Source organism: Geotrypetes seraphini, chromosome 1 (assembly GCF_902459505.1).
Source record: "Geotrypetes seraphini chromosome 1, aGeoSer1.1, whole genome shotgun sequence".
NCBI classification, from domain to species: Eukaryota; Metazoa; Chordata; class Amphibia; order Gymnophiona; family Dermophiidae; genus Geotrypetes; species Geotrypetes seraphini.
The window spans coordinates 357,093,365-357,106,538 of NC_047084.1; positions in this window are offsets into that span (position 1 = coordinate 357,093,365).

Consider the following 13,174-nt stretch of genomic DNA (forward strand, 5'->3'; position numbering starts at 1 on the left):
ATTAATAACCAAGTTTACAACGCCTCTCAACTGCCTCACTCTATGTCAACCAACTGTAACCCATATGTATGTATAAACAACTAAATCTGTAACTCCTCTAGTACGTTCCACTCCATGTATGTTAACTTGTAACGAAACAACAAGGCAAGCAGTCCACCAAAGAATCCAACATGAAACAAAAGAAGATAGGCAGAAAATAAGGAGATTCAAATCAGGTTTATTCAAGGTGCTCCCAAGAACCATGCCCGATGCATTTCGCTAGTCAACGCTAATAGAAAACCATATCTTTCATACACACAGAACACAGATACACCCTCACCCAGTATGGAATAAGTAATCACAAACTAAAAATAGAAATATGTTGATAAAGGTTAAACTGAACCACCAAGAATCCAAACTGCATATAGTGAAACACCACAGAAACAATGACACATAGCCCCCTAATACTCTGCAAAATATAAATATAGCAGATGTAAATTCGAAAATACTGACAATCACCACTTTACAAATTTACAAATAGAAATAAAACAAAAATTGAAAATAAGAATATACAATTTTATTGGACTAATCCATTTTTCAATTAACTTTCAGAGGCCATAGTCACCTTCTTCAGGTCAATATAGTATACTGCTGTTACATTATACTGTCCTGACCTGAGAAACATGGTTTTGGTCTCTAAAAGTTAATAACAAATGTATTAAAATTAGTCCAATAAAAAGATTACCTTATTTTCTGCTTATAAAAGTTTTATCAATACAACTACAATACTATTTTATTCTAAAGCAACAAAAAAAATATATTTTTTCTACCTTTTGTCATTTCTGCTTTAATCATCTTCTCTTCACTCTTCATTCTAGCCAGCATCTGTCCTCTCTTTGTCTTTCACGCAGCATCAGCCCCTTCCATCCACTGTCTGCCCTCTCCCCATTCCATATGGCATCTTTCCTCTTTCTATGCTCCTTCCATAAACTATATATCCTGTGCCCCTTCTCTCCTTTGTACATGATTGATTTCAGCTCTGCCACCTTTCCATTTTTCTCTCTCTGTCACCACCCCGTCCCATATGCTCTGGCAGCTCTCTCTTCTCCTTTCTTTCCTTCCCATCCCACTGTCTGGCATCTCTGTCTCCTCTCCTTCCCTTTTTTGATTCCCTGGCATCTCTCTCCTTTCCTTTTCTTCCATCTATCCCTCAACCTCCATGCTCTGACATCTCCTCCTTCCTTTTCCCTTGTCCTCCTTCCCTCCATGCCCTGGCATCTCTTCCTCCCTTCCCTCAAAGCCCTGGCATCTCCTTTCATTCCCTCCCTCATCTTCCTTCTCACTCTATTTCTCCCTCCAGTTGGGTATAGCAAGCCTCTCTCCCTCTGCTTCCTTTCCTCCTTCTGCCACCCAAGGCTTGGAATCATGAACTTCTACGGGCAACAGCAGCATTCACAATTCGCTGCTGTTGCTGGCTTCAGGCCTTCTTCTCTGTCGAGTCCTGCCTTCATGGAAAAAGGAAGTAGGCAGGACCCAGCAGAGAGGAAGACCTGAAGCCAGCAACAGCAGCAAATTGTAAATGCTGTTGCTAGCCAAAGAAGTTCATGACGCCAGGCCGAGCACCCGGGGCAAACCGCTACTCTCCTCTCCTCCCGACCCTCCTATCTCTTCCTCCCTCCTATTGCGAGACTCTAAACAGCACCACAGCACTCTAAGCAGGCTGCTTCGTGGCTTTCTCCTGCCGGTGATTCCCACTGGCGCATCACCGATGATGACATCAGTAACTCACCAGAGGGAATCGCAGGCAGGAGAAAGCTGCGAAGCAGCCTGCTTAGAGTGTTGCAGTGCTGTTTAGAGTCTCGCGATGGGAGGGAGGGAGAGATAGAAAAGTTGGGTCGGGGGGGGACCCTGGACGATGATAATGCTACTTCTGCCGCCTGTGAATTTAGCAAGGATAAGACCCTAAAGCACTGCACTGGCGGGCCCCCCTGACCATTTCGGGTCCTAGGCCCGTGCCTACTGAGCCTATTCTTTAATCTGGCCCTGGAAAGAAGAGATAGATGTTGGCTGGAGGAGGGAAGGTGGACCAGAGGAGAAGCATGCAGGAGGCCCTGGAAACATAGTTAAAAGCACAGAGAAATAAAGTCACCAGACAACAAAGGTAGGGAAAATTATTTTAAATCCCATACAGTCAGTGGCGTACCTAGCATATGTGACACCCCTGCGGGGCCCATCATTTTTTGACATCCCCCCCCCATCTATATGAAAAATATGATTTTAAGTAACAATCCACAAATCGCACAACAAGAGTGTACCTAGGATAAGGCAGCATCTTAAACACTGCAGTGAGCACTAGAACACCAACACATACATTGTAAAACTAAACAAGCCAGATCCTACACAATTGATCCTGTACAGTCGATGCTATCAGAAAGCCATGTCCCTTTCATACACACAGACAGATACACTCTCACCAATATGGAATAATCACAAATTAAAAATAGAAATATATAGACAAAAGTTAAACTGAACCGCCAAGAAACCAGACTCTGCATACAATGCAACACTACAACACCACAAAAACAGTAATACATGTCCTCTAATACTGTGCAAAATATAAACAGTAGATGTAAATTTGAAAAAACTGATACATAACAATCACCACTTTACAAATTAACAAATAAAAATAAAACAAATAATGAGAAATAAGAAAATACCATTTTATTGGACAAATCCCCATAAGCTCGGTCCCCATCCCTGCAAACCACCTGATTCCATCCACACAAGCCTTGAATTGTTTTATATTGAACTTATTATATTAAAGTATAAAAAGAAACAATATTCTGTACAATAGTCAATTTATAAATCAGCGTCTTTTCCCCACTCTCTCTTCCCCATTTCCCTTCAGGGTCCTTAGCCCACTCTCTCTCCACTTTCCTTCAGCGCACGCACATAAAAACAAGCAAATAATTTTATATCATTTTCATTCTATTCATTCATAGAAATTAAAGTCTAAATAATGCCAGTCACATAACAAAACATGATTTTACAAAAATAATTCCCTGCACAGTCAAGCCTGCAAGGATTACTAGATGCCTTTCAGCAGCTCCCCTCCCTCCCTCTCCCCTTATTTTCGTGGCCAAGTCAAAATGATCTACCAACAATAAAATTTAAAAAACACAAAGCACACTGTACGCAGAAAAAAGGTTAATTATCATTTATATTCTGCAGGTTTTCAAAGAGGTCAAGGCAGATGACTTTATGCAATGTCACCTCAGTAACAACTATACAAAAATAGACAAATATACCCCCTCCCTTTTTACTAAACCGCAATAGTGGTTTTTAGCGCAGGGAGCTGCGCTAAATGCCCCATGCTGCTCTTAACGCTCATGGGCTCCCTGTGCTAAAAAACGCTATTGCGGTTTAGTAAAAGGGAGCCATAGTGCAAAATAAAGACAGCATATATAAATTCTCAAAACGGACACATTTTGATCACTAAATTGAAAATAAAATCATTTTTCCTACCTTTGTTTGGTAATTTCATCAGTCTCTGGTTGCACTTTATTCTTCTAATTGTGCATCCAATATTTCTTCCCTTCTTTCAGCCTCCTGTATGCTTCCTCTCCTCCAGACCTCATTCCCTCCCCCAACTTTTTCTTTATTTCATCCTTCCCCCTTCTTTCTTTCTCTCTCCATGCCCCCTTTCTTTCTGTATGTCTGTTTCTCTCTCTCTCTCTCCATGCCCCATTCTTTCTTTCTTTCACCCTGCCCCTTCTTTCTTTCTCTCTCCATGCCCCCTGCTTTTCTTCCCCGCAGGTCCAACCAATTCTCGCCGCCCGATGTCAATTCTAACATCGGAGAGGACGTTCCGGGCCAGCCAGGCAGCGATTGGCTGGCACAGAAAGTCCTCTCCGACGTCAGAATTGACTTCGAGTGACGAGAGTTGGTCAGCCCCGCGGGGAAGAAAAGCAGGGAGGGAGAACTCGGTGTTGGCCTGTTCCCAATGATGGCAGTGGCAGCCTTTCCCCGGCGGCAGCCTATTCCCCGGTGGGTGGCCAGCTATGCACCCCCTTAGGGCATGCACCCAGGGCGGACCGCCTCCCCCTTGGTACGCCACTGCATACAGTGATTGAAATGTGTCAGTTTTGAAAAAGGAAAGATGTTAAACTTTAACTTTGAGGGCAGCAGAAAAAAAATAGTGTACTTGGAGGGCTGCAGAAAAAATAGTTAATGTCTTATTACAGAAATGACAATTTTGAATGAGGTAAAAACTCTTATTCTAGCACCAGTTAATGTAACAGGCTTAAAGACTAGTACAGTCAAACCTCGGTTTGCGAGTAACGCGGTTTGCGAACGTTTTACAAGACGAGCAAACACTCTCACAAATCTTGTCTCGCAAACCGAGCATTGACTCGATTTGCGAGCACCCCCTTCCAGAGAACCGGCATCGCTCCGCCCCCACCCCCCTCGCTCATGAATGCCCCCCCCTGGCGTGAACTGGCACCCCCCCCCACACGAACAGCATTCAGCCTTATCCCATCTGGCACCGGCACGCAGCCCACAGGACGTGCTGGTGCCGGTGAAAGAAGTTCTTGCCTCTTGCCTGGGCCTTATGCATCTGTGCATGCTCAAGGCCTTCTGGTTCTCGCTCTCTCTGAGATTCTCAGAGATCTCAGAGAATCTCGGAGAGAGCGAGAACCCGAAGGCTTTGAGCAAGCGCAGTTGCTCAAGGCCCAGGCAAGAGGCAGGGACTTCTTTCACCGGCACGTCCTGTGGGCTGCGTGCTGGTGCCAGATGGGGTAAGGCTGAATGCTGTTCGTGCAGGCAGTGCTGGTTCACGCGGGGAGAGTGGGGCGTTCACGAGCAGGGGGGAGCAATGCCAATTCTCGGGAAGTGGAGCAGCGCCGCTGGACTCGGGGGGGGGGGTGGAATGTCTTAAGCGAGTTTCCTTTACTTCCTATGGGGAAACTCACTTTGATATACGAGTAATTTGGTTTAAGAGCATGCTTCTGGAACGAATTATGCTCGTAAACCAAGGTTCCACTGTATTATATAAGCATACACTCTCTAACTATATTTCTTTCACAGAGCACACAAACACAATCTCTCCTCTCTTCAAGATCTTCAGTTGTTTTTTTTTTTTTCTTTCCACGCTTAACCAGTTTCCTGGTTTGTTCCAGCCAATCACTATCATGCACTGACATTCTATGGGAATACCTGCACCCTGCACATCTAAGCATTATCTTTGCTGGACAACAACAACAAAAAACACTCTTTAACTTTAAAATATTAGAGAAAAAACCTCTGTCAGGTCTCGCCTGCCCTGGGTCAGCTATAACATATATTTATTTTGTAACCAACTGGTTATATGTTCTAATTCCACTATTAGGGGCATTTTCAAAAAAGAAAGACATCCAAAAAGTATCAAAAATCAGCACTTGGATATCTTAATCACCAGGAAGTCCATGTGTTAATTTTCGAAATCGTCTTTCTGGATGTCCTGAGTCAGACTTTGACATCCTATCGAAAATGCCCTCTATATCTTTTTTGGAGATATGACATCCAGAATTGAACACAATACTCCACATGCTCTGCCCTGTACATGTTCACCAATAAAGTGCACACATGTGCATGCCATCATATACTTTTCTGCCAAACAGTATTTGATAAGAAGCTATTTGCACACATATGCAACCAATATGTACAAAAAATGACTTTAAAATTGCTTCTGATCTGAATGTCTTCCCATGGAGAGAAAGGGTAAAGGGTTTTGTATTTACTCATGGTAATATATATATACAATGGTACCTCGGAATCCGAATGCCCCAGAATTTGAACGACTTGGAATCCGAACTTTTTTTTGTAGTAAATTTTGTCTTGGAATCCGAACTCTCCTTTGGAATCCGAACGCCCTGCACATTGTATATGTGTGTTTATGTCCCAGAATCCAAACTCTGCTTTGGAATCTGAACACCCTGCACATTGCATGTGTGTGTTTGTGCTTCAGAATCTGAATGCTGCTTTGGAATATTTGTTAATATTTTACCTTAAAATCCAGTGTATTTCCTGTTAAAATTTGAGTTTATGGGACCCAGGAATGGATTAATCCAGTTTCTATTATTTTCAATGGGAAAAATTGTCTTGGAAATCAGTGGCGTACCAAGGGGGGTGGGGGGGGGCAGTCCGCCCCGGGTGCACGCCTTGTTGGGGGTGCACAGCCAGCCAGGTCCAGGTCCTCCTGCCCTACTGTGCAACTGGACCTGCACCTCCTTCCTTTCCCCCGGTCCGCGCCACTGCAGTCTTACCTCCCTGCTGCTGCTGCTAATCGCCAACTAATTCTGACGTCGGAGAGGAAGTTCCGGGCCAGCCAATCACTGCCTGGCTGGCCCGGAACGTCCTCTCCGATGTCAGAATTGATGTCGGAAAGAAGACTTCTTGTCGGCGATTAGCAGCAGCAGCAGGGAGGTAAGACTGCAGCGGCGCGGACCGGAGAAAAGGAAGGAGAGAGGCTTTTTTTTCTGCGGCAGGGAGGGAAGGATGTAGGCAGGCAAGCTGCCAGGCTTTAGCGTGGCAGGGAGGGAGATAGGTAGGCAGGCAAGCAGGCTGGCTTTGGGGGTGGACAAAACCTGGAAGGCAGCGGGGGACATAAGGAGGCACTGGAGGCACTAAGGACACAGGACGGAGGCACTGGGGGCACTAAGGACACAGGAAGGAGGCACTGGGGGCACTATGGACACAGGACGGAGGCACTGGGGGCACTAAGGACACAGGATGGAGGCACTGGGGGCACTAAGGACACAGGACGGAGGCACTGGGGGAACTAAGAATATGGGAAGGAGGCACTGGGGGAACTATGGACACAGGACGGGCACTGGGGGCATTATGGACACAGGATGGAGGCACTAGGGGCACTATGGAAATGGGACAGAGGCACTGGGGGTACTATGGACACAGGACGCTAATGACACGGGAAGTTGGCACTGGGGACACTGAGGACATGGGAAGGAAGGAGGGAGGGAATAGAAAGGGACAATTGTTGGGCCTGAGTGTAGAAAGAAAGAAATGAAAGAAAGGATACACAGTCAATTAATAGATGTCCCCTTTTGATGAAAAAAATAAATGGTCACTTTATCTCTGACTTACTTTCTCTGCAGCAGAGTTGGCAGCCACGCTGAGGTGCAGGAAGGGCCCGCGATGACTCATCTGCCGGCTCTGCTCCAGAAGAAGTATGTTACGTCACAGGGGGTAGACCCGGCAGACGCAGTCATTGCGGGACTTTGCTGCAACTCCCTGCGTCTGCCGGGTCCACCCCCTCCGACGTAACTTACTTCTTCCAGAGCAGAACCAGCAGACGAGTCATCGCGGGACCTTCCAGCATGCGGCTGCCGAGTCCACTCCAGAGCAAGTACGTCGGAGTGGGCTGGACTGGCAGCCGGCAGCTATAATCATCATGGGACCTTCCTGCATGAAGGGAGAGAAAGGAGAAGGACTGCTGGAATGGAAAAGTGGTGGAAGGAAAGAAAGGGGGCAGGGTGGTATGGAAGGGTGGTGCTGATGGAATTGATGTACAGAGAAAGGGGAGAGATATAAGGGGAAAGGATATTGCAGGTAAAGAAAGGGGCAGATGCTGATTGAAGAGGGGGTGGAGGGAGAGAGAAAGGGCAGACGTTGGATGGTAGTGGGGAGCCTATTGGATGGAAGTGCAGATGGGAGAGATAAGGGAGCAAATGCAGGAAGGAAATGGGAGCAGAGAAAGAGGAGAGCAGACGCTGGATGGAAGTTGACAGAGAGAGGAGAAGGTACTAGATGGAAGGGTTAGAGATAGAGGGTACATTATGGAAGGATAAATAAAAGGAAGGCACATGATGGGGAGAAAAGGTTTGAGTTAGGGAAACACTAGAGGGGTGAGGGAAAGAGGTGGCAAGCTTTAGGTAGACAGTAAAAAAGTAAATTGATGAGAGGGTAGTAAGAACGTAATCTAGACAGATGCAGAAAATAAATTGAAAAGAAAAATGAGGGAAAAAAGGGAAAGGGATTGCAGAGGAGAGGTGTGGGAGAGGGAAGGAGAGGAGAGAGATGCCAGACCAATGGGGGTGAAAGGAGAGATGGAAGGGGGAGGCATACAGTTTCTGGAAGGGGCATAGAAGGAGAGAAGGTGCCATATAGGGGAAGAAAGACGGCAGACAGTGGATGGAAGGAAGAGAGTTACAAGTAGATGAGGAAAGCAGAAACCACAGAAGACAAAGGTAGAAAAAATTTTATATTTATTTATTGCTTTAGAAGACATGTGTCATTGTTTCTGTGGTGCATTGTATGCAGAGTCCAGCTTCTTGCTGGTTCAATTTAACCTTTGTCTATGTATTTCTATTTTATCCCCCCTTTTTACAAAACTGTGGAGCGTTTTTTAGCGCCAGCCGTGGTGGTAGCTCTGATGCTCAGAATTCTATGAGCATCAGAGCTGTTATCTACGTGGCTAAAATCTACACTACAGTTTTGTAAAAGAGGGAGGGGTTAGTTTGTGATTACATATTCCATACTAGGAGAAGGTGTTTTGTGTGTTCGAAAGACATGGTTTTTTGTTAGGATTGACTGCAGGATTGATCTGTACTAGTCTGGCTTGTTTAGGTTTACAATGGGTGTATTGATGTTGTACTGCTCATTGCAGTATGTAAGATGCAGCCTTTTCCTAGGTACTCATGTGTGACGTGTGGATTATTACTAAAAATCATGTTTTCATACAGATGGGGGGTGTCAATAAATGATGGGCCCCGGGTGTCACATATGCTAGGTACGCCACTGTTGAAACTCAAAAGCTTTGGAACTCGAATGGGGTTCTAGAACGGATTAAGTTTGGATTCCAAGATATCACTGTGTATATATAACAAAAACATAAAGGAAATTTATTTATGGAATCACTTGTGAAGATTGTGCTAGTACATAATCCCAGTGACATATACACCAAGGAAGCTGAATTAGCACAAGTGGGGAACTTTTGAACTGTGGCACCATTCATCAAAGCTTCAGCTGCAGCTCCTGTCAGTTCACACTCTCTCTAACATTCAGCTGTTATGAGAAATGGCTATATTCCCTCAGTTTATATTTACAGCAGGGGTTAGGGCTCATGATAGCGATTAGAGCATGCTAGTTCTGTAGCTTTAAAGACCTCAGGCCCGGATGCACAAAAATCGTCCTTAAAATCTGGTGGGTTGCTCTTGGGGCCAACAAGTTGTTTGATTTCAAATGGCAATCAATGTTCAAATGACTTCCCATGCAAATGAGTTTTGCGGAGGTCTTCCGTAATCCCATCAGTTGTTGGAAAAGCAACTTTGACACATGTTCAGAGTCTGCAAGGCAAGCCCTAGAGCAGCCTCCTGCCGTTCAGCTGTTTGGGGCAGGAAGATTTTCTTTTTTTAGTGGGCACAAATGTGTGTGTTAACACATGCACAATATCTGTCCCCGACAATACCCCCCCACACACACACAAAAAAAGAGAGGAATGTCCACTCCCTCCTGCCTCAAAAATATAGGACCCCCCCCCATACTCCTGAGCCCTCACCCCCACACACCTGAGCCCTCCCCCCCCCCACACACACACACAAAGATCATCGGCAGGAGGGATGCCCACTCCCTCCTGCTTCAGCCACCTGAACCCCCCACACTCCTCATCCTCCTCCCTGCAGAGATTGTGCCACCTGGACACCCCCAAATGGACCCCCCTCCCCCACCTCCCGCAATGATCACTGGAAGGAGGAATGACCATTCCCTCCTGCCTCAGCCACCCCATTCACTCCCTCCCCCCCCCCCCCACAGACATCTTGCCCTGTCCTGTACCTTACATAGAAGAAGGCAGCAGGAGGGATAAGCAGGTGGGCCTGCAGCAGGAAATTTGTTTGGACTAGGTTCTGGGTGGCCTATCCCATTGCCATGTCAACTGCTTTACCGCCTTTTATAAGATATACATTTTATTTTTTAAGGAGAGAACCCTAAATTTTGTTTTAGCTTATAATATTAATAACTCCTCTCTGAACACTGGCTACTTATTGCTAATTAGTATTAAACCAGCAAGAGAGCTAAGTACCCATCAATGTCCTGTATATTAGTCATCATTATGTATTTTTGCAAATTTCAGGAGAATTGCTGCACAGCTGCTTTACTTTATTTGAAGACCCGCCTCACCATTAAACTCAAAACCCACCCCTTTTACTAAGCTGCGGTAGAGATTTCTACTGCGGTCCGGAGCGCTAAATGCTCCAATGCTGCTCTGATGCTTATAGAATTCTTATAAGTGTCAGAGCATTTAGCGCTTTAGGCCAAAGTAGAAATCTCTACTGTGGCTTAGTATAAGGGGGGGGGGGGAGTGAGTTACAGAATATAAACTATATATATACTGTATATCAAACAAATATAGAATGAGAGATTTCCAATATAAAATCAAATTTAAAATATAGTCGAATGTAGAAGTATAACAATTTCTGATATACAATCACTAGAAACATATTCACAATAAAATAAAATTTACATTTTGCTGAAACATTTCTGAAAAACCCCCCACAGGCTTTAAGATGCCTAGAAGCAGAACAAACTCAATCTGCAGGCAGAACAAACCGACAAGCCATGCTTTGAAAATGTTTATGTATTTAAAACCTTCATAACAATCTCATATGGAAGAGGACTGGTAGCACGGCTCCCAGAATCCCTTTCTGTCTTTCACATGCTCTGACTTATCACTGTATCTCATTTTCCACCATATGGCCACCATTCCCATGGAAGAACATGTTTTGTTGGCCTCTAGTGGATTGCTCACCTTGATCTGGTGCCAACAAACCATTCATACTAAACCTAATTTCTAAACATCTCTGCAACCAAAAAGAAGTCTATTTGCTGAGGCCACCTTGCATTCAGAAAAAATGTGTAGCCAGATGAACCTGGCTCACGATAATGATTTTCTCTTTTTATTATTAACTAGAGCATGGATTGCTTAAAGGGTGCAGACACCCCTGGACAATGCACAGAATCAACTAATTAATCAGCCCAGTATTCAGAAGCATTTATCTACGAGATGGTGGCAGCCGACACGGAACCTTTTGTAAAATATGGATAAGAACATTGGCAAATGCATGTATATTTCCCAGCATGTACAGCGGGAGCATTAATTTCATCATGTTACACCTGCAGAAATAGAGTGGCATCACTCAGCATCTTCATATAATTGCCAGTAATAATACCCTGAAAGTACCAGTTTTCACTATTTGCAAATGTAAGAGCCAGCAGTTATGCCTATAAGATCTATAGTATATGCTAGCCACTTATACATATAAGTACAAGCAGTTAGGCTGTAAAGCCCTCAAAGGTACATTTTTACATTTTAAAAGGATTACAAAAGTACTGGGGAGGGGGGAGTAAGCACAATTAAGTCTTCAATCACATATTTGAAACTCTGACTGAAATTAGCACATTGCAGGACTTTTTGCGTGCCTCACAGGAGCTTCAAAAGCTGCTAAGAGTTTGGGAACTGCACATGTATTTTCATAATAAAATCAGAAATGTACTTATAATTTTAGGACCCATGCAAAACCCACTCTATTTAAAACCGTGCTTTCTCGGCAGAGCTGTCTTACTGGGTAAGCCAGTGAGGCACAGGTTCAGGGCCAGCTCTGTGGGTTCTTGAACATCTCCATTACGGAGAAAACTCTTTAACTGTGTCCAAGGAAGGGTAATTTCCATTGGGTTTAGCACCCCCAATCATTTTGAAAAGTTGGCTTCTACGGTTCAGGGCACCCAAATTTAGGGATGCTGAAAGCCTGCCTCACTGTGCTTCCTTCCTTCAACTGTGCTGCTTCTCTTCCTAACTTGTCACACAGATTTGAAACCCAGTACAAGGCAAATCCAGTTTCTCACATCCAGCCTCATCATTTTGTCCACCTTTAGTTTAAAAAGTTCCTCACAAGCACTGTCCTCTGGAAATCTTTTAGGATCCACCACACTTCCTTTCTATTTGTGTTCATCTGTGGTCCTTCTCCTGCTCCTTCAATTGTGAGCACAGTACAGAAATATTTGTTAAGCAATTCCGCCTTATTTTTATCAGCTTCTACATATTCCTTCCCTTCACATTTTGAGTCTCACAATGCCACTTTTGCACTTCCTCCTATCAATAAAATATCTAAAAAAAAAGTCTTGTCCCCCATTTTACTGTATTGGCTATTTTTTTCTTCCATTTGTATCTTTAATTCCTGTCTACTCTACCAGCTTCTCTTAGCATTTACAGATATTGTTGTCTGTCTTCCTCTTTGTGTGATTTCTAGTATTTATGAAGGCTAGCCTCTTTTTCCATACTGTTTCAGCTACTACTTTAGAGAACCAAAGCAGCCTTCTTTTCCTCTTACTTTTATTTACTTTCCTTACAAAAATGTTTGTTACCCATGCAATAACTCCTTTCAGTTTTGCCTACTGCTTTTCTACTTCTTCCAGATGTTCTCATTCAGACAACTCCTTGAGGTAATGCCCCATCTGAACAAAGTTTTTTTTGAAGTCTAGAACTTTCATTTTGAATAAACTTTCTAATATTAAATCGCCCCCAAAAATCGGGAAGTGACGACACTAAGGGCTCCTTTTACTAAGGCCCGTTAGTGTTTTTAGCACACGCAGTATTTTAGCGTGCACTTAATCCATGCTATGCGGCTAGAACCAATGCCAGCTCAATGCTGGCGTTAAGGTCTAGCACAGGCAGCAATTTAGCGCGCGCTATTCTGCGTGTTAAAGCCCTAACGCAGCTTAGTAAAAGAAGCCCTAATACTTAAAAGTAAAACACTAATCCAAAATATCTTCTAAACTTTTGTGTCAAGTGGTCAGTTGAACACCTCAAGTAGCTATCAAATGGACCTCAAAATCCAACAGGATAATTACTCAAGAAACATAATGCTCCACTAAAGAGTCAATTTCTAATCATAGGTCTGCTCTGGAAACAAACCAGAGAGAAAAACTCCCCCCCCCCCCCTAAAATTCAAGTAAGAAAAAAAATGTCTGGTCAAACAACCGGGCCAAATTCAATAGTCCATATGGACCACTAGATACAAAAAAGTTATGAACAGTACTAATAGCAAGAGGTTATCCAAATCAAAGTTCATAGCAGGTGTTGGACCGAAGAATCCAAAACTCAATGAAAAGAGCAACAAGTACTTAGCTTATAATGCCATTG